The sequence below is a fragment of the Equus przewalskii genome, chromosome 4, assembly GCF_037783145.1.
Source record: "Equus przewalskii isolate Varuska chromosome 4, EquPr2, whole genome shotgun sequence".
NCBI lineage: Eukaryota > Metazoa > Chordata > Mammalia > Perissodactyla > Equidae > Equus > Equus przewalskii.
In genome coordinates this window covers 9,370,263-9,396,032 of record NC_091834.1, presented here as the reverse complement: position 1 = coordinate 9,396,032, position 25,770 = coordinate 9,370,263, and the positions used below count along the sequence as shown (strand labels likewise).

At 42.6% G+C, this 25,770-nt stretch overlaps 1 gene segment (V, D, J or C); it reads left to right on the top strand.

Moving 5' to 3' along the window:
- The first annotated feature begins 3,196 nt into the window (after positions 1–3,196).
- The window catches only part of LOC103544596 (T-cell receptor gamma chain C region DFL12-like), a 49,823-nt gene continuing 27,249 nt past the window's right edge, over positions 3,197–25,770 (top strand). The window contains exons 1-2 of the C gene segment in view: positions 3,197–3,417; positions 3,531–3,842.

Here is a 25,770-nt window from a genome sequence, read left to right as displayed (position 1 = left end):
TCTATTGTTGAGATCAATGCTTTAGACTTTCATAGTTTGACCTCATGGCACATTCAAATCATTCACTTCATTCTTCTTGGTCTGTGTTCTGAGAGCCAACTCCTGACTGTGCCTTGGCTTCCTATGAGAATGGGCTGCAACTGCTGATTGAGCCCAGCATGTCTGGAGGAGAGCTCTTTCCCAGGTTAAATTGATACACTGATGTCCAGCTTAGGCAATGTCTGTGGGGTGGGTAAATACGCTACTCCACTCCTGAGACAGTACCTTCTCACTGTGGTAACACCATTGAGTTCTTGAAGTTTCAGTCCTACAGCAGACCCTGGAGCTGTTCCTCAACCCTTTATCCCCTCTAAGAAGCTCTTCTTTAGGACACAGCCTCTGAGTGAGACTCCCAGTTGCATTTCTGTCATTTTGCCCATTCTTAGAGCAAGCACAAATGGAGTTGAGGTGATCTGCACAAATGGCCAGTTTCCACCCAAACCAGCACCATTCCTGCTACACACAATTGAGTTTTTCTTGAATGACTCAGTGGATAATGAAAATAAACTAATCGACAAGCTGCCTTCCTGTGAAGCATCGAGGTGTGTAATCATGTTTGAAAATATAGTTCACCATATGATTTAGTTCATTTTAATTCAAATTAGGTAAACATAAAGGGAAAACAATGGCAATGATTTCATAGTGGAGCCTCAAAATACTCAGGCTATTTCAGAACCATACCTCTAGGAGAAAGATACTATTTCATGATAAAAGTAATAGGCAATGTCTGGTGACCTTTTATATGTATTCACTTTCTCTCCTTGTCCCTCTTTTGTAATTCCAACTCTTACAGCCAAATACATAATGCAAAACAAGAAAAATGAAATGAATCATTTTGACATGTTGGATTTTATTACTTATTAAAATTGTATGAAGAGAGCACGTGCATGAGTTAGAAAACACAAGGCAGACGTAGGTGTTAAAATAGACATATAAAAGCAATCTGAGACACGAAACAAAAAAATTCCATTAAGTGAATCAAAGTAACAAGATACTTTGCTTACTGTAACAGTGTTATTCCAATATGTTAAGTGTCTTGATTAGGAATACAGCACAAGCCCTTCCTGCCACAATTCATTAATAGATCAGAATTGGTCTCACTGAATGCAAGACGGATCATTGCTTTATTTTACCAGCCACAGGCAGGCCACTGAATGGATGTGGATGTGGGACAGTGTCTGTGAGGTATGACAATAAATAAATTCTTTATTAGCCGTTCAGTGAAGTCAGCAGTGGATGTCACCATTTCAACCTTCAATAGGGAGACCTCATCTCTAGCCCTTTTTTTCCTCAGGTGACATTCAATGAGGATTTTTCACACTAGAAAAGAGAGAACACAAAATATTTGAGATGTAGTGTAAAGGCAAAATGCCACATTGCCTTACGATTTTATAACAACGTATGTGTCCTGAAGATGAGCTGTGCTACAGACACTTGGAGGACCCTGGGTGTGGCCACACAAGAGTTTATTTAAGTCATTTTAGAAGATATGCTATTCACATGCTCACGTTGTTGCTTCATGTCCAACCACTGCTGTGGAAAGAAAAAATATTGCAACAACCACAAACAACAGATAATGCAATTTAAGATTTTATTTTTCCTCTTTCTTTCTCCCCCCTGTCCTTTCTTCCTCCCTTTCTCTCTCTCTCTCTTGCAATCTCTCAGGATACGTTATGCTCTGTGAATATATTCTGATGCCAACAGTGCCCTCTTTTCATTACTGTAGCTCTATATTTCCTTTTACATTCTGGTGGAGCACTTCTATTTTATTACTCTTTCAAGAATATTCTACTGACTCTAGTGTGAAGGCATTTTCTCCTCTCTTAGCTGTAAACCATGATTCTGTCCAGCAGGCATGTGCTGGGACTCTGCGGTACTGAGCTTGCTTCCTGCTTAGTGACCTGGAACGTTCTCTTGCAGAGTTGCTGCTCTGACACCTCACGTCCCTGCACGTGTGGTCCCTGAGACAGAAGGAAGAGCAGCCCGAGTCCCCTCCCTTCCTCCTTTCCCAGCTGTCTCTTAGGACGGCAGAAATGAACCACCAGACAGAGAGGCCAAAACAATGATGGAGAGGACATTTTTCTACATTCGACCATGTGTACTGTAAACTTGCATCCAAACACATCATTAAAAGTGGGGGTGAAATCTCTGTATGTACCATTTCACTTCTCCCGTGATTTCACTATGCTTGTTTGATTGCTTATCTACCCATCTGTGAATCCAAGTAAATCGCAGATATGGGTACACTTCCTGAGGGGAGGGCTGCCTGATAAAACACAGGATGCCCAGGGAAGTCTTAATTTCAGATAAACAATACATAATTTTTTAGTTTAATTGTGTCAAAAATATTGACCAGCACCCTGCAAGTTTCTTTTCTTCTAAATTTGGCAACCCTACGTTGAATGGACGTATTACGTGAGGATGAACAGGAATCCTCTAACATACTGATTTGCTGCACGCACACACACACACACACACACATCCATTTGACTTTCAGGAAAGTCAAATGTAGACCAACATAACTGATCCTAATTTCTGTTTTCTTTCTTTCTTTTCTTTTTTCTTTGTCTTGTTTTTGAGTGTGTGTGTGAGGAATACTGGCCCTGAGCTAACATCTGTGGCAATCTTCCTCTAGTTTTTGTATGTGGGATGCCTCCACAGCACGGCATGAGGAGTGGCACAAAGGTCTGTGTCCCGGATCCAAACTTCAGGCCACCAAAGAGGAAGGCACTAACTTAACCACAACACCATTGGGCTGGTCTCTCTTGATTTCTTTTACTAAAGTGGGTTCACTGCTTATCAGCTATGCTGGTGCTGCCTCAAAGTTTTCTGACAGCTGTGAAAGGAAGGTGGTTCAGGGCCAGAATACAGAAGCTGCATCACAGGACAAGCCCATGGCAGCAGCGTGAACACTGAACCCTGAGTTGCAGGGAAGTCGCCCGACTCAGGACCGCTCCCTGCACCAGGGAACACGGAGCTGCATCCATGGCTCTCCTGCCCCCTCCATTGGCTCAGGCTGTCCCTCCCTCTGCTCTGGGCTCTCAGGGCTCCTGGCTCTTCCTCTTCTGCAGAGGGTCTGCTCTCAGCCTGCCCCAGGAGGCTGTCAGGAAATGGGCTGTGCAGAGAGGCAGGGCTCCTCCCCAGGCCTCCCCCAGCCCCACCCCCTCTGGGTCATCAGCTGGGTGGTCTTCTAGGAGAGCCCCTCAGTCTCTGCCCGCCTGTGACAGCTGTCCAGAGCCCGGCACTGACTCCTTCCTTGTGTCCTGGGGTCCCTGTCTTTCGAGCAGGACTGGAGTATCATCTGTCCTTTCCTTCTAAGGCCAGAGGAGGAAGACATGCTGTGGGCTCTCACCGTCCTTCTAGCTTTCCTGGCTCCTGGTAAGTGTGCTGCCTCCATGCTCCTGGGATTTTTCTCTTTTTTGACAACGGGAGGGCATACTGAGGGATTCCTATTAGCTCTTCCTCATTACTTTTTGTTGTTCCCATTGCAGCCACTCAGGTATCTTCCAACTTGGAAGGGACACAGATATCGGTCACCAGACAGGCTGGTTTAGCTGTTGAAATCACCTGTGATATTAAACAAAGCAGCGGCATCATCCACTGGTACCGATACCAGGAGGGGACAGCCCCACAACGCCTTCTCTACTACCAGTTCTCCAGCTCAAAGTTTGTGGTGGACTCAGGGTTCAGTTCACAGAAATACTATGCTTCTAAAGACACAGGGGGGACCTGTAAACTTTTAATCAAATCTCTGCAAGAGAGAGATTCTGGTGTGTATTGCTGTGCTGTCTGGGAGAGGCACAGTGATTCATATCTCCTCTATCCTGCACAGAAAATTTTGCTTGTGGTTGCCAAGAGCAGCCTTGACACCCAGGAAAGACCAGCCCCTGCCTCCCTTCCTGCCTTGATTTCACTGTGCTCTGAACATGAGAGACCCTGTGCTCAGCGACCAACCTCCACCCTTACAGCCCACTGGCCTGTCCCCAGCTTCAGTGAGTCATGGCACATTCTGAAAGATCCACCCCTAATCTCAAGGCCTTAGACAAGCAGTCTGAAGACACCATATTCTTTCAGCTCTCCTAGGAACTGGTGGAGTCCATTCAATCTGCTTCCTGGGACAGACAAGGTCACCTCTCTAGGTGATGTGTTCAGGGAGACATTTAGGAGAGCAGTATAGGAAGGCTAGTGGTACTGAATCATTTATCCAATCATTATCCAGAGAAAATGGCTAGGAAAGGAGCTCCTGCCATACTGAGGAGAATGAGAATTGATGGAATGAAGACTTTGGACTTCATGAAGACCTCAAGCTGGTATCCGATTTATCTTTTGGACAAACTGATATTTCCCTCACCATAGTCAACCATGGCATTGTTGAGACAGTGAAAGTGTAGGAATAAAGTGATTATTGTAGAGATGCCAACCATTGTGCTCTATTCAGCCTCACCCAGAACTGCTCTGTCTTAGGCAAGTAAAGCCAAAGCTCCCTTCACCCCTTCCCCAACAGTGACACGGCCAAGTCCTAAACCAGAATGAGTCCATCAGATTATTTTTTTCTAAATAATTAGAATTAGGGACATTTGCGGTGAAGACTCAGACATGAATGGTACATATTTGAACTCAAAATCCATATAGGAATGTGTTGTGGCTACCACATTGGTTCAAGTTTAAGGATGTAAAATTAACACTGAAGTACAGACAGGCTGGATTCACCTATGTATGGTCTCTTTTGTATTGGATGCTCCAACCTTCTGCCAAAACTCTTAGCCTTGGCTCTAGCTTAGAGTTTAAGCTCCTAGAATAGTGTTTCTCAAACTGTGGTCCATGGACCACCTTCATCAAAAGCACCTGGGAGGTTTGAACAAAAGTGCAGGTTCTGGGTAACATTCAACAAAATATGTCAGAATCTTGGGATGAAAGCTGAAAATGTGTAGTTTTCAATGCCCTCTGCACTGGTTTTTATTCAGATTGATTTGTAAGAACTGCTGTCCCAGTGGGAAGAGATAGGGTGACCTGTCTCCCTCTCAAATGGGCAGGTTCCCAGCCTGGCATAAGAATGCATTCTAGAAAGGTGCCCCTGGGCTTCCTCCCAATACACAAACCCCTCCTCTCTTATGGCACCTTGGATGCTGCTGCCCTAACAGGTCATCACATTTCTCCAGGAAAATCCCACCAGAACCACAAGTGGAAACTCCAGTTCCTTCGCACTGCTGTGACCCCAGGCAAGAAGAATTCTATGCACAATGAACCAGCTCTAACTTGCTTACTGCATCAGGGACCATTATTTCAAGTATTTCTCAGTTTTATGAAAGTTTATCCCTTATCTTGAAGCATAAACAGATCCTCATTTATATTTTTCTAATAGTGTTAGGCTTTGTTCTGCACATTTATTTCTTTGATCTGCTTTGAATTGAATTTTCGTGTATGGGGGTAAGGTAGGAATCTGAATGTGGAGATCCAATTTCTCCCCCAAATTATTGACTCATCCGTCATTTCTCCCCCCGTTCTTCATTGCCACCCCTGTGATAACTAAGGGTCCAGAGGCTCACATAGCCCTTCCTGCTCCCTCTCTTCTTTTCACTGTTTGTGTCCACTTACGTGAGCCAGTTTCTCTAAGGAAAAAGCTGGAATCATTGTGTATGTACAACTTCACCTTTACAAATGGGGCCGAATCCCTATTTTGTCTAATCATGTGGCAGGAACACAGTATTCTAATTAGTATAGCTTTGTAATAATTCCTGCTCTTTGGCGAGCATGTTTTCTTGCTTTCATTTTCTTCAAAATTTTCTTGGCTTTATTTTATTGGTGAATAAACCGTCAATTTTTGTACATGTATTTACTTATTAAGTAATGTCACAAGAACTATGGAAGAAATGCATTATGTCTATTATAAAACGTACACAAAAATAGACAATTTGAGAATATGAGATGAAAACAAAACGTACATCTAACACTTTCTTCCCACACACCAACGTATTGTCTTATGCACTCCACTTTGTAAACCACCCCACCACCAACACCAATGCCAATAACACATTTCATTCTAAATTCTTTCTATTTCCTGACATAGCACACATCCCTAAGAAAAATCATGTTAAATGTCTTCTTTTTGTCTTTAAACCAAATTCTCATAAGCCCTTTATAGTACACCTTTGGTTCGTTCTCTGAACTACTGAGCTTGTTAATGGACATTTGATGATATCTTTTCAAGTCCTTTAAAAGATAGTGCCCCCAAACCTGATAGCTCTTAGGCTTGGTCCACTCTTTAAAGAGAGTTCTGTGAGGAACGTCCAGGGAGCCCAACTGTCATCCTGTGGTGACTGAGAATACGTGTGTGGCCCCGAAGAGTTGCATTATCTTCACTGGTTGTAAACATGAGGTTAATGTGAAAGGGCCTGGCCCCACACCTGACACTTCCTGGGTGCTCTGGATGAAGTTGTCGAATTTGAAATGACAGCTTCACTCCATGAAAGGCACACACACTAGAAAGCAGGGAGGGGTGTCCTGATTCTGCATCAGTGCTCACAGTCCTGTAACATTGAAGGGGTCACCTGCATTTTGGGAGCTGTTTTCTCATCTTTAAAAATGAGAAGCAATGAGGCTTCTGGTAAGAAGGGTTTCCCTTTCATCTTCAAGTGTCTAAGCCTCTGATTTCTTAGCAAACCTATGACTCGGTTTTAAAAATAGTTACTAATTCTAACAGAAGACAAATTATTTTTCAAGAAAAAATATTTACTCAACACACAGTGTTATATGGAGGAAAATTGGAGATGAAAGAAAGAAGATTGTATCCACAGTCCTCTCATCAAAATATGTCAATGGATTTCTTCGTTTTGGTTTTCCAGGCTTGTCCATTTCACTAATAATTGTCCTAATGTGAATATCTAATTGATTCCATGACTAAAATGAAGAAGTCAGATTAGATTAGCTCTAAGATTCTGTGATGGCCTGAAGAGCGCTGTCCGGGTCAGATAAAGTCTCCAGGGCCTCAGAGGTTAAATTAAAAGTGCAAACTTCAGTACCTGGGTCTCTGCTCACCCCTCTGCCTGAGTCTGATCTGCTCTCCTCACCCCCTGCTCCCAGGCTGGCTGAGCTCAGCGCCGTCAGAGCGGTGTCAGTCCAGGCAGCAGCAGGAAGACCCGGATGAGAGGAAGTCCTGCTCCCTCAAGCCACACCTGCCTCTCTTTTACTGAAGACCAGAGGGGTCTTGACTAGAATCCTCCAGACTCCACATGAGGGCTGAGAGGAAAAGCCCTGGATACTCTTTGACTGTGTGCTGAACAAGAGTTTTCCTCTATTGTTTTTTAAACATGTGTCTCTCAGACCAGTATAACATTTCAGTGCCTCTTAGAGAGGACACATCACAGCAGGAAGAGAAGAGGAAAGGAAAACAAACATCACTTGTTGAAATTACCTTTTAGTCTGAAGATTGAGCTGCTGCTGTCCCGGGTGCCAGGTCAGCAAATCAGAACTCAGATAACTTTCCTGTCCCTATAAATGCTGCGCTGGACCAGAAACACAGTCTATCCAGCCAGCCAGGCCCCACCTGCCAGGAACCTGTGATGATTTCCCTGTTCTAAATAAGGTCAGATATGCAACCCCTGCCAATCACCTTAAGATAAATGCTCTCTCCTTATTCTCTGATTGACGTGCTGGCCTTATAAGGAAGTCACTGACCTCCTGGCTAATCCTGCCTGTTTCTGCATCAATGCTCCTAAGGCTCCATAGAGCTCCTCTTTCCTGCAGTCCCTGGGCAGAGGGCTCCACTGCCTGTGAGGCGCTGTGCTCCCCAGGCCATGGATTGTGTTCCCTTGAATAGAGGCATCAATCTCATTACTAAATTGCATTATTTTTGTAATTTGACATGCTGAAAAAAGTATTTGGCTGGGGGTTGGAACAGATTTCTTTAAAACTATGGCTGATTATCGTCAACAGTTATTCAGTCTTAAATTTGAGCAGTAATTGAATAAAAATGGTTATAATAATTGAGAGAAACATAGTTTTGAATGTTGACAATGCGAAATAAAATTTTTTTTCATGAACCAATACGTAGTTGTGGATTTTGTCCCCCAAAGCAATGTTTTCTTATTGTTGAAATGTAGAATATAGAGAAAAATAGAAAGAAAACAGTTTACCCAATTTCTCAACACCCAATTGCTCACTGACTATATTAAAACTCTTTTCACCTGTCTTTTTGCTATGCTGGTGTCATGACAATTGTCACTTTCTTTTCCACTTAACATTTTACCAGAATGGGCTAAACATCAGCAGAAGGTATGAATAAGAGCCCTGGAATATTCTTTTACCAAAGTAGATTCTATTGTTTTACATTTGGCTGACACCTCACCAACTCAGCATGACCCAAAAGCCTACATCAGGGGACACTGGAGACTTGACTTTTGGTTACAGCTGAGCAGGTCTGATTCTCAGTTTTTACTGTAGAAGAGCAGCTCAGGAACAGGGTCTGGTGGTGCATGCTGGAGGACCCACAACTTCCCTCCCCAGGCCAAGTGCCCTTTCCAGTTGCTTTCTCTTCTTGGCCATCAGGATATAATTAGCATAACTAACTAGCATAACCATACCCAGGAGACCCTGTGTGTAATTAGCATAACTGGGAAGGAATCTTCCTTTCTGTTGGAAGTCAAGGTTACCTCTATTTCTGGAAGCTTCGTTTAAAATACATTCCTCTCTGATCCTTCACAATGCCCTGTCTTGACATTTCTGAGGATATGGTGCTGCAACAAGAGGACCTGGTCCTGACCCCTGGCTATCCCTGTCTCTTAGTTCAATCTAGGCTTCTTCCTTTGGCTACGCACACACACATCCTTGATTCTCCAAAAAGGTAATATTCCCAATCATTTCTACTTTATGTGAACCCCAGAGATTATCTACTGCAATCTCTCCAATTTCAAGGTGAAACAGTAATCCCACCATGTTGTTGATGAAAATAATCCATAACCAATCTATAAATGAAAATTTGAGTGAGTTTATTCTGAGGTGAAATATGAAGACCATGGCCCGGGGCCTTTCTTCCCAAAGGAAGAAAGGGCACCAAAGAAGTGAGGTATACAAAGTGGTTATATACCCCCAAACAGGACGTTTCACATATGATTGAAATGTCCCTCCCACAATAGTCACAAGATTGCCCTGTCGGCACAGCACTTGATGGACACAGCAGGTAGTGGGTCTGCTATCTCAGAGGGTGTAGCAGGAGGCAAGTCTATTGTCTTGACCTGGGTGGTCACAGCAATCGGTTTCTAGCCTAAGGAAAGATTCTTATCCTTAAAGAAATGCCAACGTTGGGAGGGGGAGGGAAGTTGCACCTTTATCTCAAGGGTCTTTGCTCTTGCCATAGGGAATATCTAAAGCAGATATACAATGCATGCTCAACAGCCAAGGTCAGGCCCTTTTGGAAGGACAAGGTCAGGCCGAATTAGGTTTACACAAAATGGCTTCCTCATATACTCCAATATATCCTATTACTTGCCATTTTTATTTGTCAACATCCTGGGCAGTTCTACGCATCTGGGACTGGGCTACACACTTTGCTCACATCATTCTGTTTACTCTACAGGCAACCTGATGAGCTGCACTTTTAGAGATGAGGAAAAGGAGGTGATGTAACTTTCCAGGACTACAGAGCTATCATGTTATTTTAGGGCATTTAAAATCCTCTTTGATGGGATCTCTGCGTTGATAAATAAATGGTTAACAATACAATATGTTGGACTATATTTGGAAGCCATTTGGTGTAAAACTAATTCCACCTGACCTTGTTTTTCCAAAAATGTCTGATGTGGCTGTTGAGCATACATTTTATATCTGGTTTAAGCTTTCGTTATGTTCCAAAGACAAGAACCCTGAAGATGCAACTTCTCCCACGTTGGCATTTCCTTAAGGATATGCATTACTCCCTAGGCTAGGAAGTGATTGCTGTGCTCACCCTGTGACCACCCAGCTGGAGACAACAGACCTGTTACCCGCTGTGTCCCTCAGGACAGTAGATCAGCTACCTGCTGTGTGTATCACTGTGCTGGCTAGCAAATTGCGTGACTGTTGTAAAAGGGACCTTCCAATCATATGTGATACATGCTCTTTGACCGTATATAACCACTCTGTACTCCCTGATGAGGATTTTTAGGCTGCTTAATTTTAAAATGGTTTATGATGAGGACTTTTAGGCTGGTTACTTTTAAAACTACAGATGAGAAGCAGGCTCCAAGGAGTGGAATTTGCTTGTTTGTCCCTTTGTTGGGAAAGATTTACATTTCTAAGGGAAACCTCTATCTGTAAAGATGCCTCCCTCTCTGTGCCAGGAAGAAAGGGGATGGCCTTATCTCTAGAAACTCTTAATGCCAGAGGCAAGAACTTAAGTTGGTTGCTGTCTGGCAATCTAGTGTAACTGATTTAGGGTGGTGGCTTCTAACCTTTCTAACCTTTACTTAGTCCGATTTGATTCTTGTCTAAAAGTCATGTGATCACCCAATGAACAGACCCCACCTGCACTGATACCATTTTAACTTTTTTTTCATGTTCTTTCCTTTGTCTTGTGAAGAAATGACTCACATACCCATGCCTTACAAAATTAGCCCTAACCCTCAACTCGGGGCAGCAGCAGGAGCTCTGACTGCCCGTGGGTCTTGTCCCGACGCACCAGCTCTGCCTGACCATGGGTCCTGTCCCCATGCCAGCAGGGGCAGCAGCAGCGGCTCTGCCTACCCGTGGGTCCTGTCCCCATGCCAGCGGGGGCAGCAGAAGCGGCAGCAGAAACTCTGACTGCCCATGGGTCCTGTCCCCATGCTATTCTATACTATTCTCTAAATAAAAGAGCACTACTGCCAGATCTTAAGAGTCTAAGAAATCTTTCTTTTGACTCCTCGGCTCACCGACCCCGCATCACTCCCCACTTCTTTGGTGCCCTTCCTTCCTTAAGGAAGGAAGGTCCCAGGCTAGTCCATAATAAACTCACTCCAATTTTGATTTATAGATTAGTTATGGATTATTTGCATTGACAGTGTGAAATGCTCCAATGCACCTCAGATGGCGGGCATGTGTTTCTGGCAGGGATTGCTGTTCTGTGCTTGTCCCTCCCTCCCAAGCAAGCAGCACACCCGTTGCTCTATTAGTGTCAAGAGGTAAATGAAGCATGAGATTTGTCTCCAGCCAGACCTGCCTCCACATCCCCACCTCATTCTCTGTGGGCGTTGTCAACCTATAAAATCAGAAACCAGTTTTGAGGGCAAAGCCTTTATTTGGGATCAAAAATTGCAGTTCAGGGAACACAGATTTATGTAGAAACCCAAATAGTGTTCCATTACAGGAGACGAGCTCAAGATTTTTAAGGGAAAAAGGGAGGAAGATGACATAAGTTGTATTAACGAAGAGTACATTGGTTCTAGATGGGGGAGGCTAGGATTGTACTTCCTAGACTGGCTTGATATTCTGGCATCAGGCAAAATCCTAGACTTGTACCTTATTGATTGGTTAGCAATTCAGTCATCAACAAAGTCCAATTTCATCAGTTCTCACAAACAGGGCATTCTTGTCCATACTGACTACTTAGAATGTCAGCAGTTTGGTCCAATTTGGAAAATAAAGAAAAGAAGATGAGCAAGGCAATTCCTCTGAAATGGCAGCTCTGGCTCTGATATGACTCCACTCATGTCATTTTTCCCAGTGTGCAGCTTTGGGAAAGTGATTTAAAATACCAGGCCCACTTTCTCTTTTTCTAAACTGAGTCTGATAATACTTCTCCCACAAGGCTATTTTCAGGATTTAATAAAACAATGAATATAAACCATTTACTGCAGTGCTAGAGCAGAGTCAATGTCCAATCAAAGAATACTTTTATTGCCATTATCATTCCACCAACTTTCTCTAAGCTTCTCAGAACTCTCACCATTCCTCATCTCGCCTTTCACCTCGTGGTCAGACTTCTGTCTCTTCTCTCCAGACCCCTCCCTCCCTCATTTCTCTCACCAGTTACCTCCTTGTGCTCCCAGGGAAGTTTTGACTCAGACCCCAACTTGGCCTCCACCACCCACCAGGGTGTGGCTCCTCTCTCAAGGTCACTCTGGGATTCTCTCCACAAGAGCAGGAAGCAGGGCCATGCTGGGCTCCTTGCCCTCTTGTGGACTCTCCTGTGTCTGGTAAGTCTGATACCCTTTCCCAGTGCAGGGTGCACAGGAAGATTCTAAGGTTCTTGCTGCCTCTGCTTCACTGCTGTCTCCATCTCAGGTGACGAGACAGTGGTCAGGCTGGAGCAGCTGGCCTCAGTGGTGGTGTGCTCGATGACCCTGGCTCAGCTTGGCCATCCTGCTGTGCATGCCCACACCATGGTCAGCTACATCCACTTGGTACCACTGCTACCAAACTAAAATGAGTTCACTCCCTGGAGAGTTAAAATCAGACTCTCCACCAGAAGTAGTTGACACACAAAGCAAAGTATAATTGCAGCAAATAGGAGACCATGTGGCATCATTTACCAATTCACAGCACTCCTCATACAAAGGAAAGCAGGCCCTTTTATTTCGGGTAGGCAATGAATATTTAAAAGGGAAGTTTGTCATCACGTGTAGAGGTGGCTATTAGTGGGCAGGGGTTTAGTCAGAAAACATGCTCTCAATACATCACATGTTATGCTACTAGGCCTAAGCTCCTCCTAGGGTGGAGATTTTAGTATTAAGATGGGGAAAAGGAGCATTTGGGTCATCTGCCCAGACACTGCTCTTGCAGTGGGCATCGATCTGGGTCAGGCCAGATGACCCTGGTATCCCCTCCATGGGAGGTCTAAAAAACATCCTTGAAGGAGTGTTAGGCACTTTGAAACTTCCGTCTGCTTAGGGAATGCACCTGTGTCACCACAGTCATGGAAATGCAGGAACCCTGAGAGCCTCCTCTGACCGGCCATGTTCAGACAGATGTGCAGTGGGATTCAATCCTAAAAGAAGATAAAGTCACCATGATGGAGGCCAAGGATGGCACCAGCCATATCCACTCATGCTGCAGGGAGAGAAGTGCAATGCAGGAGTATACTACTGTACTGCCTGGAACAAGCATAGCTACTTGAGCAGCCCTGTCCCTTGTGCAAAAAGCACACGGACTCCCTTCTTTGTCATGGCCTGGCAATTTCCATCACCTCTAGTCCCTGTGGTTATCCTGTGGTCATCCCTCATCATCCTGGACTCTCCTGGATGTCACTTCCACCAGTCCACTGCAGGCAATGGATGAGACCAAAGGGTTGCTAGTGTGCAGGCTGACGCAACTCAGGGATCCCTCTAGTCAGAAGGGGCCTTTTTAAAGGTCACCCAGTTCAGTGTTCCTGAGCATTTGGAGGAGGATCTGGGCTGGTAAATCCAGTAGCCACTAGCCACATGTGGCTATTGAGCACTTGAAATGTAGCCAGACCAATAGACCGATCTAAGATGGACTAGATGTGTAAAACACAAACCATATTTTGAAGTTAAGATAAGAAAAGTGAAATATTTCATTAATAATTTTTATGTTTATTGCATGTTGAAATAATATTTTGGATATTTTGGACTAAATAGAAATAGTCCTAAAATTAATTTTGCTTATTCCTTTTTACTTTTTTAATGCAGCGGCTAAAGAAAAATTAGCTTGTGGCTTTAATTGGTCACTCATATTTATTTATACGGCACTGTTACAGACTAACAATTTAAGAACTTGACCATCTCCCCTAAGGAATGCACAAAGAAAGTATTTTGCAAGGAATCCCAAGGGTGAAAGACTCTCTGGAGATTGACCACAAAGTGGTTGAAAGTTGAGACTAGATGTCAATTCCTAACTCCAGTCTCTAAGCTGTTGCCCCACCAACTGTCAATCACATTGCAGCAGAGGAGTCAGCAGTTAGATGCACAGGAGACAATATTGCCACCTTCTCGGCACCCTCGTCCATTAGCAGGCCCACCACTCAGATCATGGTGGTAGAAGACAATCCTCATGCAGGGTGATGCAGTCAGTCCTGGGGAGACATCGGGCCCTCCGCCTTCCACTTCTCCCCTAACGACACCTCATATGGGAACTTGGGTGGATCTCTAGCTGCTCTGCACCTCTGTTCTCTCATTTGTAAAATGATGTGGTTTAACTCCAGAAATTATGTGGCTGTGATGCATACTATAAAGCACAATCATAAAAAAGCTATAACTATAATCATTACTTTCTCATAAAGCCAGTCAAATTCTTGAAAATAAAACAAGAAAGAGAAAAAAAAAAACCAGAAGTAAAGCAAAGAAAACCATGCTACTGATCCTCAAGCCACAAACAGGAAGCACCATTGGTGCTATATGTGGGGGAGGGCGGGGCAAAGAAGCTCTTTGGGATCTAAGCTGAATTGACACTTTTTCAATTGAAGATTCAAAGTTTATGCACAGTTTAACAGCATTGGTATAAACGATTAATGAAAAGAAAGTCTAAATCACTTCCTCAGATTTATTAACTCATTGTCTCTCTCCCTCAGCTTTTATTATTGCAGTGAGAAAGTTATAATTAAGACATGGCTGACTGTGAAAGATTCCAGCACCCCTACACTCTCCTGAAGGCCTAGGTCAAAGCTAAGACCCCCCAGTAGGTGTGATAAGAGGTCGGGTTAGAGAGGCTGAAAATTAATTTAGCTCTGTTTTCAGGTTGTTCCTTCATTTCGTCTCCCCCGTTGTCCTAATAACACAGAACCCTTTCTCTTTCTTGCCCCCATCTCAGTGCCTGACTCCATGGAGGAGGGAGCTCTGTGAACAAGTCAAAATGAGGTGGCCAACAGGGCGAACAAGCTCCTCACTCATCTCCTTACAGAACAGCATTGGCCACATTCCCCAGAGGAGCTGCCCAGCGCTCTGCTGTGAGCCTCCACACCGCCTTACACCCCGTCTTCACCCCTCACTGACTCCGGCTTTGCCCTTGATGAGCTCAACACCTTGGGCAAGGTCTTAATTCTTCTTAAAGGGGAGAATTGAGGATGACACTCAGGTTCCTGGCTTGAACAAAGTGGGTAGAAAATTCCTTCACGGAGACAGGAAGAAGAGATGCGTTGGGGGAGGGAATGAATTAAGCTTAGGCCATGTACAAAGTCAGTTTGAGCCCCTATGTCAGACACATGAACATGCCCAGTAGTTGGCTGGATGTGTGGGTCTGGAGCTCAGGAGAAGGTGTAGGATGGAGATGGTCCTGTAATTTCCTCCTGTCTTCCTTCACTCGTTCCCTCAAGATATTTAAGGCCAAGAATGGGAAGAGACCCCTCAGGCAGAGAGGTAAAGTGAGAAGAGAAATCTGGAAAAAGCAACTTTTGGTGGTTTGGGGAAGCGTAGTCTGTAAAAACACCCTAGGATAGATGGGATGTCTTGGGTTAGAAAAAGAAAAACATACCAAAAGGAAACTCAGGAATCCAGACAGCGGAAATCCAGTTTCATAGAGAAGAAGCTGGGGTTTAGTGCAGATGTATTGTTGACGTGGCTGAGGGAGAGAACATAAACCTGAAATCTCAAACAGAAGCAAACAAACCAGAATGGATAATTCAGACTCCTGGAGGTGCCAATACCACTCTAAGCCGTAGGGTGTGTGGGTAGCGGAAAAGAAGGAAGCAGATTGATGAACTAAACTTGCCAGCTGGTGTCAGAAGTTCTCTGTGGGCCTAATGATGTCTAACACAGCACAGACCACCCTCCTTTCTTCTCACCAACTCTGGCCTGACAACTCGCTGGGCTTATTGAGGATTTATCCTGTGACAGGCAGTGGGAGAAATGAGAGAGCACTGAGATCACAGCATTACCTCATAGCCATCGCTCCCTTAGACAGCTCTTCACGTTTGGTGCCACATCACTGCATCTTTATTACATCCAAAGAAATTAACACAATGTTCCCACATAATGGGAGCCTCATGAACACTTTTTAGATAAATGAGTCCTCTCAGAGTTCTGTGGTGGCCGTCTGTACCGTGTGGTATGATCTAAGGTGGAAGACCTTGCCCTACTCTCTTCACATAGAGTGGAGGTGCTAACAGTGGTGAGGACGCTCCTTCACAATGAGGTAGGGGAGCCATGTTCACCCTCCCCAGTGGGAGGTTTGACTTGGTGGAGTCAGCCAGGCCACAATGGTCTGACTATTTTCAGCAGGGGTTGCAGGCTGCCCTGGAGGAAAACGAAGTTCTTTCAGATATGCTTTCACTGTTCCAAGCATTACCTCTCGCAGTCCTTGGAGCTTGTAAGTTGTTTTCCTCCAAATTCCATTAGACAGATATTCTCTAATATGCTAATTTTCTAAAATTTCTAAGTTTATGCTTGTTACTCTTCTCCTTCCCTTATCTTCCAGGGAGTGCATGGTGCAGGTCATCTAGAACAATTTCCAGTACTAAAGACCTATCAAATCAACCAACCTGGAATGTGTGTTATCTGCTGTAACAATTTCTACGATGTCCGCATATTGGTATCAGGAAAGCCCTGGTCAAGCCCTGTAGCCCCTGCAGTGGGTTTCATCTGACAACACTGTCAGGATGGAGTCAGGTGTTCTGATGGGCAAATTTGAGGTAGACAAGATACCTGAAACTTCTACGTCTACCCTCACCATTCGCAATGTAGGGAAAGAAGACTCAGTCACCTACTGTTGTGCCTTCTGGGAGGTGCACAGAGGCAGACATTAGAGCCGTGTCAGTCAGTAAATGTTCAGTGTTTCTTCACCTGTATGCTTTTATGCAGTTTTCTAGATAAATGTTCCTGTGGGTCACTGTGTATGGAGTTGCCAAATTCTTTATTTCCTCCAAGAGGAAGCTGTGTACAAGTAGTTGCAAATGATCAGGCTGGTCTTTTCTGGAATCTACTCTCTCCCCAACAGGCTTTCCCATGGCACCCATGTTATTCATCTGGGTCAACCTCCCTCACTTGCTCTATTTTATTTTCTACCAAGATATGTACACCACATCATTTCTGTGACTTCTTTTGTTCTACTTAATTGGCATAACTTTGCTATTTTTATGATCTACCTTTTTGCTTGTATTAAAAAGCTGCATATTCGATTAAATGCCATTCATTCTCCTAGAGACTAAAATCTAACAAACACAGCATAATCTAACCACTAGTATGGCCAACTGCAATGAGAATATACCAGATGCATGCTCTGGAGTGGTGATATTTCATTTTGCACAAAAGTGTTAAACACTGCTACTTCATGAGTCCACGTAAAAGTCTACTTTGGGTTGGAGTTTGAGGAGTAGCTCATTTTCTGGCTTAAGATTTCATTCATCCAACAGCAAGCATTTCATTGACTCCTCTGAGCCAGCCACTGTCACAGCAGACATTGCAAATCTCACCTTGCTGTTAAGGCTGCAGGTTGCTCCTGCAGAGCCCCCTTCTCCTGCTGTGCTGCTGTTATCTGACTACACATACAGTAAAGCAAAGTGGTTAGGACCCACCTCTCTTGTATAGAGAGATCCGTGTCTGACCTGGGCTCTGACACTTAGTAGCTGTGTGTCTGGCTGAGAGCTTCTCTAGCCCATCTCCTCACGTGTAAAACAGAGGTCCTGTAGTTGCCTTATGAGTTGATATGAGAGTTCCTGAGATGATGCAGACTAAGTGTTTTTTCCAGTGTGTGGAACATTGTTAGAGCTCAGTAAATGTTAGCTGATAAAAAACAAAGAAAACGACAATTATCATGCATGCGCCTACAGGAACACACACACACACTTGCACACATGCACATGACCCACACACCTTTGTATACCAGGACTTAGTGATGCGAGGTCGGTGAGCCGAGGAGTCGAAAGAAAGATTTCTTAGACTCTTAAGATCTGGCAGTAGTGCTCTTTTATTTAGAGAATAGTGTGGAATAGCATGGGGACAGGACCCATGGGCAGTCAGAGCTGCTGCTGCTACCGCTTCTGCTGACCCCGCTGGCATGGGGATGATGTGGATTAAGGCTGCCCCAGCTAGAGAAGCCCAAGGTGACCTGGCCTACATGCCAAACTATACGACCCAGTGGACTTTTTTTATGGTATGAATTAGGACCGCCCCAGGGAGAGAAGCCCAGGGCATCCTCACCTACATGCCGATCTCTATGGCCAGATTCCTATCTAAAGTTATATGACCGCACAATAACCAGATCCCATCTGCACTGAAATCATTTAATGACTTTTTACATCATCTTTTCTTTTCTCCAGTAAAAATAAGTCACGTACCCATGCCTTATAAAATTGGCCCTAACCCTCAATTCAGGGCAGCAGCAGGAGCTCTGACTGCCCATGGGTCCTGTTCCCATGCAGCAGCAGCAGGAGCTCTGACTGCCCATGGGTCCTGTCCCCATGCCAGCGGGGGCAGCAGCAGCTGCTCTGACTGCCCATGGGTCCTGTCCCCATGCTATTCCACACTATTCTCTAAATAAAAGAGCACTACTGCCAGATCTTGAGAGTCTAAGAAATCTTTCTTTCGACTCCTCGGCTCACCGACCCCGCATCAGGGACAGGACCCATGGGCAGTCAGGCTGCTGCGTGGGGACAGGGACCACGGGCAGGAGGAGCCACTGCTGCTGCCCCGAGTTGAGGGTTAGGGCTAATTTTATAAGGCATGGGTATGTAAGTCATCTCTTTACAAGACAAAGGAAATAACATGAAAAAAAAGTTAAAATGGTATCAGTGCAGGTGGGGTCTGGTCATTGGGTGATCCCATGACTTTTAGACAAGAATCAAATCGGATTAAGTAAAGGTTAGAAAGGTTAGAAGCCACCACCCTAAATCAGTTACATGAGATTGTCAGACAGCAATCAATTTAAGTTCTTGCCTTCCCTGTTAAGATTTTTTAGGGACAAGGTCATCTGTCTTCTTCTTCCTGGTACAGAGAGGGAGGCACCTTTTACAGATAGAGATTTACCTTACAAATGTAAAGGTGTCCCAACAAGGGCAAGTTCCATTCCCCAGAGCCTCCTTCCCTGTCCCAGTTTATCAAAAGCAATCAGCCCCAAACAATCCCAATGCCAAAGAGACATATCCAGGGGTGGGCAATTTCAGGTCCCTACAAGGTCATCCCCCGTTCCTTCACAAATGCAAATGTCTCTCAAAAGGGCAAGCAAAATTCCAGTCCTCGGAGCCTGCTTCTCATCTGCAGTTTTAAAAGTAACCAGCCTAAAATCCTCATCATTAGCACCATATCTCTCATAGAGTGGCTGACTGTTACAGTTTAAAGAGAGATTAGCTAGATCTGAGAAGACTCTTGCAAGTAGTCATCCCAAGTCAATTCAAATCTATGTTTCCCATCATGGATCTATAGTCCCTTTGACCTACACACATCGAGGAGGACAATGGGCTTAAGCTAGGAGCAAACCAACTCTATTGTGGGAAAAACAAGTCCATGTTTGGAGTCATTTCCTCCTCCTGCCCTTCTCCTCTGGGCTGAGCTGAGCTTCCCCAAGGACACTGTGACCACACCTACCAAAGGCAACCAGCCAGAGGAAACCAGCCCTGTCCTAAGTGACCTTTGCCAATCGAATGGTGGTTTAAATTGCTGATTCATAGAAACACTGGAAGCATCTACTAGAATGTGTAGCACCGAATATAGTGAGGACTCAGGCAATGTCTGTGGAGTTGAGATGAATATATATTTTTTTTTAAGATTTTATTTTTGTCCTTTTTCTCCCCAAAGCCCCCGGTACATAGTTGTATATTCTTTGCTGTGGGTCCTTCTAGTTGTGGCATGTGGGATGCTGCCTCAGTATGGCTTGATGAGCAGTGCCATGTCCGTGCCCAGGATTCGAACCAACGAAACACTGGGCCGCCTGCAGCGGAGCGCACGAACTTAACCACTCGGCCACGGGGCCAGCCCTGAGATGAATATTTTGATTACTATTGTGGTGCTCACGTTACCTAGTGGGTGGGGATTTTTTTATACTTGGATGCCTGAAAGATCCTCTTGATTTTGGCCTAACTTATTGTCCTTAATATCTGAAGTGGGTGAGACACGATGACTCTGAGTAATAGAAGCACCATTATATTATCTAACGAATGCTGAAGAAAATCCAAGAAAATCTTCAAAATCACTACTTTCATATATCGTACTTATCACCCAGCTCCCCACATGTCCTAGCACTGTGGGAAATTGATGTCTGTAACCTAGGAGTCATCTTGTAAAATCACAATTCAAACAATTGCCAGGCCCCCCTGAAATCCATGTTGACTCTTTTGTCTTGAGTGTGGTTGTTTTCCAGCTCTGAAAATGGGTTCAGAGGAGTGGGCAACTTTCAAGTGATCGTCTCTGGACATTGGATCCTCGATATGCTTTTCTATGTCATTTCTGAAGTCCTCCAATTGTCTAGTAGAAAACATTTGTGGCTTTTGAATTTTATTTTAAAATTTATTTGAGAAAGAATTCACATTTCAAAGTATTAAACCACCTGCATATTATTGAGTACTTAGGGACAGACCAGGTGAAATTTGGTGATCAGAAATGTCTGTAATGCTCTCTGTCTTGACCCCATTTTCTCTAACAACATTGCCTTTTTTAAAAACAAAATCTGTTTTCTCTCCTGATTCCTACTGATCCCATCTCCCAAGTTAGAGATGAAATTCATGCTTGGGGTGCCCACGGTGGCTTATTAGGCTTGAAGGTCTCTTTTTCTAACTTGTATAGACAGGAAGTATTACCCATAGTGGCTGCAATACCCAGTTCCCTTTTTTTTTTTTTTTTTTTACTATTTGCTGAGATTTATTTTTATTATTTATTTTTTACTTACTTTTTATTATTTTTATTATTTTTGGGGTCAATTTGGTTTATAACCTTGGGTAAATTACAAGTATACATCATTATTTTTTGGCTTTTGTATAGACTGCATTGTGGTCAACACCAAAAGTCTAGTTTCTATTTGTGACCATATATATGTGCCTCTTCACCCCTTTTGCCCTCCCCTCACTGCTTTTCCCTCTGGTAACCATCAATCGGTTCTTCTCCTCTATGTGTTTATTTGTTTGTTTATATTCCACATATGAGTGAAATCATGCAGTTTTTCTCTCTTACTTACTTTGTTTAAAATAATACCCTCAAGTTCCATCCATATTGCCACACATGGCATGATATCTTCCTCTTTATGGCTGAGTAGTATTGCATTGTGTATATATACGACGTCTTCCTTGTCCATTCATCTGTGGGTGGACACTTGGCTGCTTCTAAGTCTTGGCTATTGTGAATAATTTTGCAGTGAAAACAGGGGTGCATACGCCTTTTCAAATAATGTTTCAGGGTTTTTTGATAAATACTCAGAAGTGAAATAGATGGATCATAGGGTACTTCTATTTGTAATTCTTTGAAAAATCTCCATACTGTTTTCCATATTGGGTGCCACCATTTGAACTCACTCCAGCAGTGTGTGAGAGTTCCCTTTTGTCTACCTGCTCTCCAATACATGGGGTTTATTTTTTATATTTTAGAAATAGTCATTCTGATGATTGTGAGGTGATATCTCACAGTATTTTTTTTTGTGCAAGGAAACATTTGCCTTGTGCTAACATCTGTTGTCAATCTTCCTCTTTTCTTCCCTCCCCAAAGCACCAGTGCATAGTGTCCTAGTTGTACGTCATTCTAGTTGTTGTATGTGAGCTTCAGACACAGCATGGCAACTGACAGATGGGTGATGTGGTTCCGCAACTGGAAAATGAGGCCGGACAGCCCAACTGGTGAGTGCTGAAATTTAACCACTAAGCCATCAGGGCTGGCTCTCATACTAGTTTTGATTTTCATCTACCTGATAATAAGTGATATTGAACATCATTTCATGTGCCTGTTCGCCGTCTGTATATCCTCTTTGGAAAAATTTCTGCTCATATCCTCTGCCCATGTTTTGATCAGGTTTTTCTTTTTGCTGTTGTTGAGTTTTATCAGTTTATATATTTTGGAAATTAACCTCTTATCTCAAATATAATTTGCAATAATTTTCTTCCAGTGGGTGGGTTGTCTTTTCTTTTTGTTGATGGTTTCTTTTGTTATGTAGAAGTTTTTAGTTTGATGTACTCCTATTTTTTTTTTTTTCTTTTGTTTCCCTTGCCTGAGGAGACATGGTATTCAAAAAGATACTGCTGAGAGTGATGTCAAAGCATGTACTGCCTATGTTTACTTCCAGGAGCTTTGTGGTTTCAGGTCTTACATTCAAGTCTTTAATTCATTTTGAGTTGATTTTTGAGTATGGTATATGATAATGGTCTGCTTTCATTCCTTTGCATGTAGCTGTCCAGTTTTCCCAACATCATTTACAGAAGAGACTTTCCTTTCTCCATATACATTCTTGGAACTTTGTCAAAGATTACTGTCCATACATTTGTGGTTTTATTTCTGGGCTCTCAATTCCGTTCCATTGATCTATGTGTCTCTTTTTCTTCCAGTGCCATGCTGTTTTGAACAAAAGCTTTGTAGTAGATTTGGAATTCAAGAGTATGATATCACCAGCTTTGTTCTTTTTTTCTCAGAATTGCTTTGGCTATTTGGGGTCTTTTGTTGTTCTATAGAAATTTTAGGATTCTTTATTTATTTCCTTGAAAAATGTCATTGAGCTTCTGATTGAGATTGCATTGAATCTGTAGATTGCTTAGATAATATGGACATTTTAACTAAGTTAATTCTTCCAATCCATGAGCATGGAACATCTTTCCATTTTTTTATGTCTTTGATTTCTTTCAATAGTGACTTATAGGATTTAATGTATAGGTCTTTATCCCTTGGTTAAATTTATTCCTCTGTATTTTATTCTTTTTGTTGCAATTTAAATGGAATTGTATTCTTGTTTTCTTTTTCAAGTAGTTCATTGTTAATGTATGGAAACACAACTTATTTTTATATTTGATTTTGTACTCTACAGCTTTACTGTTTTCATTTGTTATTTCTAAGAGCTTTGTTTGGTGTTTTTAGAGTTTTCTATATATAAAAGCATGTCATCCACAATTAGTGAAAATTTTACTTCTTCATTAGATTTGGGATAGTTTTTATTTCCTTTTCTTGTCTAATTGCTCTGGTCTGGATTTCCAATACTATATTAAATAAGAGTGATAAAAGTCGGTATCCTTGTCTTATTCCTATTTTGGGGAGATAGCTTTTAGGTTATCAAAACTGAGTGTGATGTTAGCTGTGGCATGCCTTATATGGTGTTTATTATGGTGAGGTATTTTGCTTCTACACCCATTATATTGACAGGTTTTGTCATTAATGGATGCCAGGTCTCGTGAAATGCTTTCACTGCATCTATTGAGATAGTCCTATAATTTTTATTCTTCATTTAGTTAATATGGTGTATCATGTTAATTGATTTGTGGGTGTTGAACCACCCCTGCCTCCCTGGAAGAAATCCCACTGGATAGCGGTACATGATCTCTTAATGTATTGTTGTATCCAATCCATTAATATATTGTTGAGAATTTTTGCATCTATGTTGCTCAGCAATATTGCCATGTAATTTTCTTTTTTTGTGTCATCCTTGTCTGTTTTTGGAATCAGGGTAATGCTGAGATTGTAACATAAGTTAAGAAGGTTCTTCTCTTCAACTTTTTGGAAAAGTTTGAGAAGGATAGATATTGAAGTATTGAATATTCTTTACATGTTTGGTATTGTTTACCAGAGAAGTTGCCTGCTCCTGGACTTTTTTTGTGGGGGTGGGGTTTATTTCACTTTCAATCTCCTTTTTTTTTTTTTTTTTTTTGAGGAAGATTAGCCCTGAGCTAACTGCTGCCAATCCCCCTCTTTTTGCTGAGGAAGACTGCTCTGAGCTAACATCCACGCCCATCTTCCTCTACTTTATGTGTGGGATGCTTACCACAGCATGCTTTGCCAAGTGGTACCATGTCTGCACCTGGGATCCAAACCAGCAAACCCTGGGCTGCCGAGAAGCGGAACGTGCACACTTAACTGCTGTGCCACCGGACTGGCCCCTCAATCTCCTTTCAAGTGATTGTTTTATTTAGATTCTCAATATGTTCTTGATTTAGTTTTGGAAGGTTGTATGATCCTGGGAATTTATCCATTTCTTCTAGGTTATCCAATTTGCATATAGCTTTTCATAGTATTCTCTTATAATCGGTTGTATTTCTGTGGTATCTGTTTTAATTTCTCCTCTTTCATTTTGGATTTTGTTTATTTGAGCTTTCTCCCTTTATTCTTTTTTCCTTTTTTGTGTGTTGAGGAAGATTGTTCCTAAGCTAACATCTGTGCCCATCTTCCTCTATTTTATACATGGGACATCTGCCACAGCATGCCTTGATAAGCAGTGTATAGATCTCTTCCCGGTATCTGAACCCACCAACCTTGGGCCACTGAAGCATAGTGCAGGAACTTAAACACTATATCACCAGGCCGGCCTCTCTACCTTCTTGTCTTAATGAGCCTACTAAAGGTTTGTCAAATATGTATACCTTTTCAATGAACCAACTCTTACTTTCATTGATCGTTTCCATTATCTTTTCAATCTCTGTTTCATTTATTTCCACACTCATTTTTATTATTTCTTTCCTTCTACTGAAATTGGACTTCATTTGTTCTTCCTCATCTACTTCTTGTAGGTGTAACGTTAAAATGTTTATTTGAGCTTTTTCTTGTTTTGGAGGTAGACCAATATTGCTATAAAGTTTCCTCACTACCACTTTTTGTTGCATCACATACCTTTTGGTATGTTGTGTTTCATTTTCATTTGAATTTAGTGGTTATTTTTTTTAAACATTGGCCCTGAGCTAACATCTGTTACCAATCTTATTTTTTTTCTTCTTCTTCTCCCCAAAGTGCCCCTGTACATAGTTGTGTTTTCTAGTTGTAAGTCCTTCTAGTTCTGCTATGTGGGATGCGCTCTCAGCATGGCTTGATGAGTGGTGCTAGATCCATGCATGGAACCTGAACCCGTGAAACCCTGGGACGTCAAGGCAGAGCACATGAACTTAACCACTTGGCCACGGGGCTGGCCCCTCAGTTTAGGTATTTTTTTTATTTCTCCTTTGATTTCATCATTGATTCAATAGTTATTCAGCAGTATATTTGTAACTTTCCAAGCTTTATTCTTACAGTTGATTTCTAGTTCCACATTCTGTAATCACAAAAGAATACTTAATGTGATTTGAAATTTAGTTCAAATAATCTATTATTTCATACAAGATAGACTTCCATAAATTTCTTTTTTTATACCATGAAAAAGAATGTCATCACAGTTATTATTTTCTATTTGGCATTGCTGGGTAAGCAATCCTATTGCCAAATGGTAAAAGTGGCTTTATACAAAAGGAAGAAATTTGTTCACATTTCTCAAGTCTATTTTTATTGGCATCATTCCATTTCAGTTACTGAAGAGTTTCTTCCTTTCAGAAATACATTCCCAAATTGCTAACGAAGCAGCCCTGGTATTTGTGAGAACAAAAGGGCCTTCCTTTTGATGTGATCTCTGAGCAGTTTCAACACAATTGAACACCTGGAAATAAAAAAAATATATGTATCCTATTTCTCTGAATGTTTTTCCTAGTAATTTAGGAAAGTAATTGGTTGACCAGTTGGGCCTGATCTCTTCTTAGTCTGCTCTTATTCTTTCCATTTCCACCAGTGCTTTTCAATGATTACAGACTTTTTGGAAAACAGACGCTTGGGTCAATTTATCTGAGGACAACTTATATAATATCTGATGTCACAAAACTTATGTTCAAGGACTCCCAAAGGAACCCAGAAGATCAATTTACCAGTACACAGTTTTTTAACCATAGGTACATCATCAGGTTTAGGAGGAGGCTGAGTT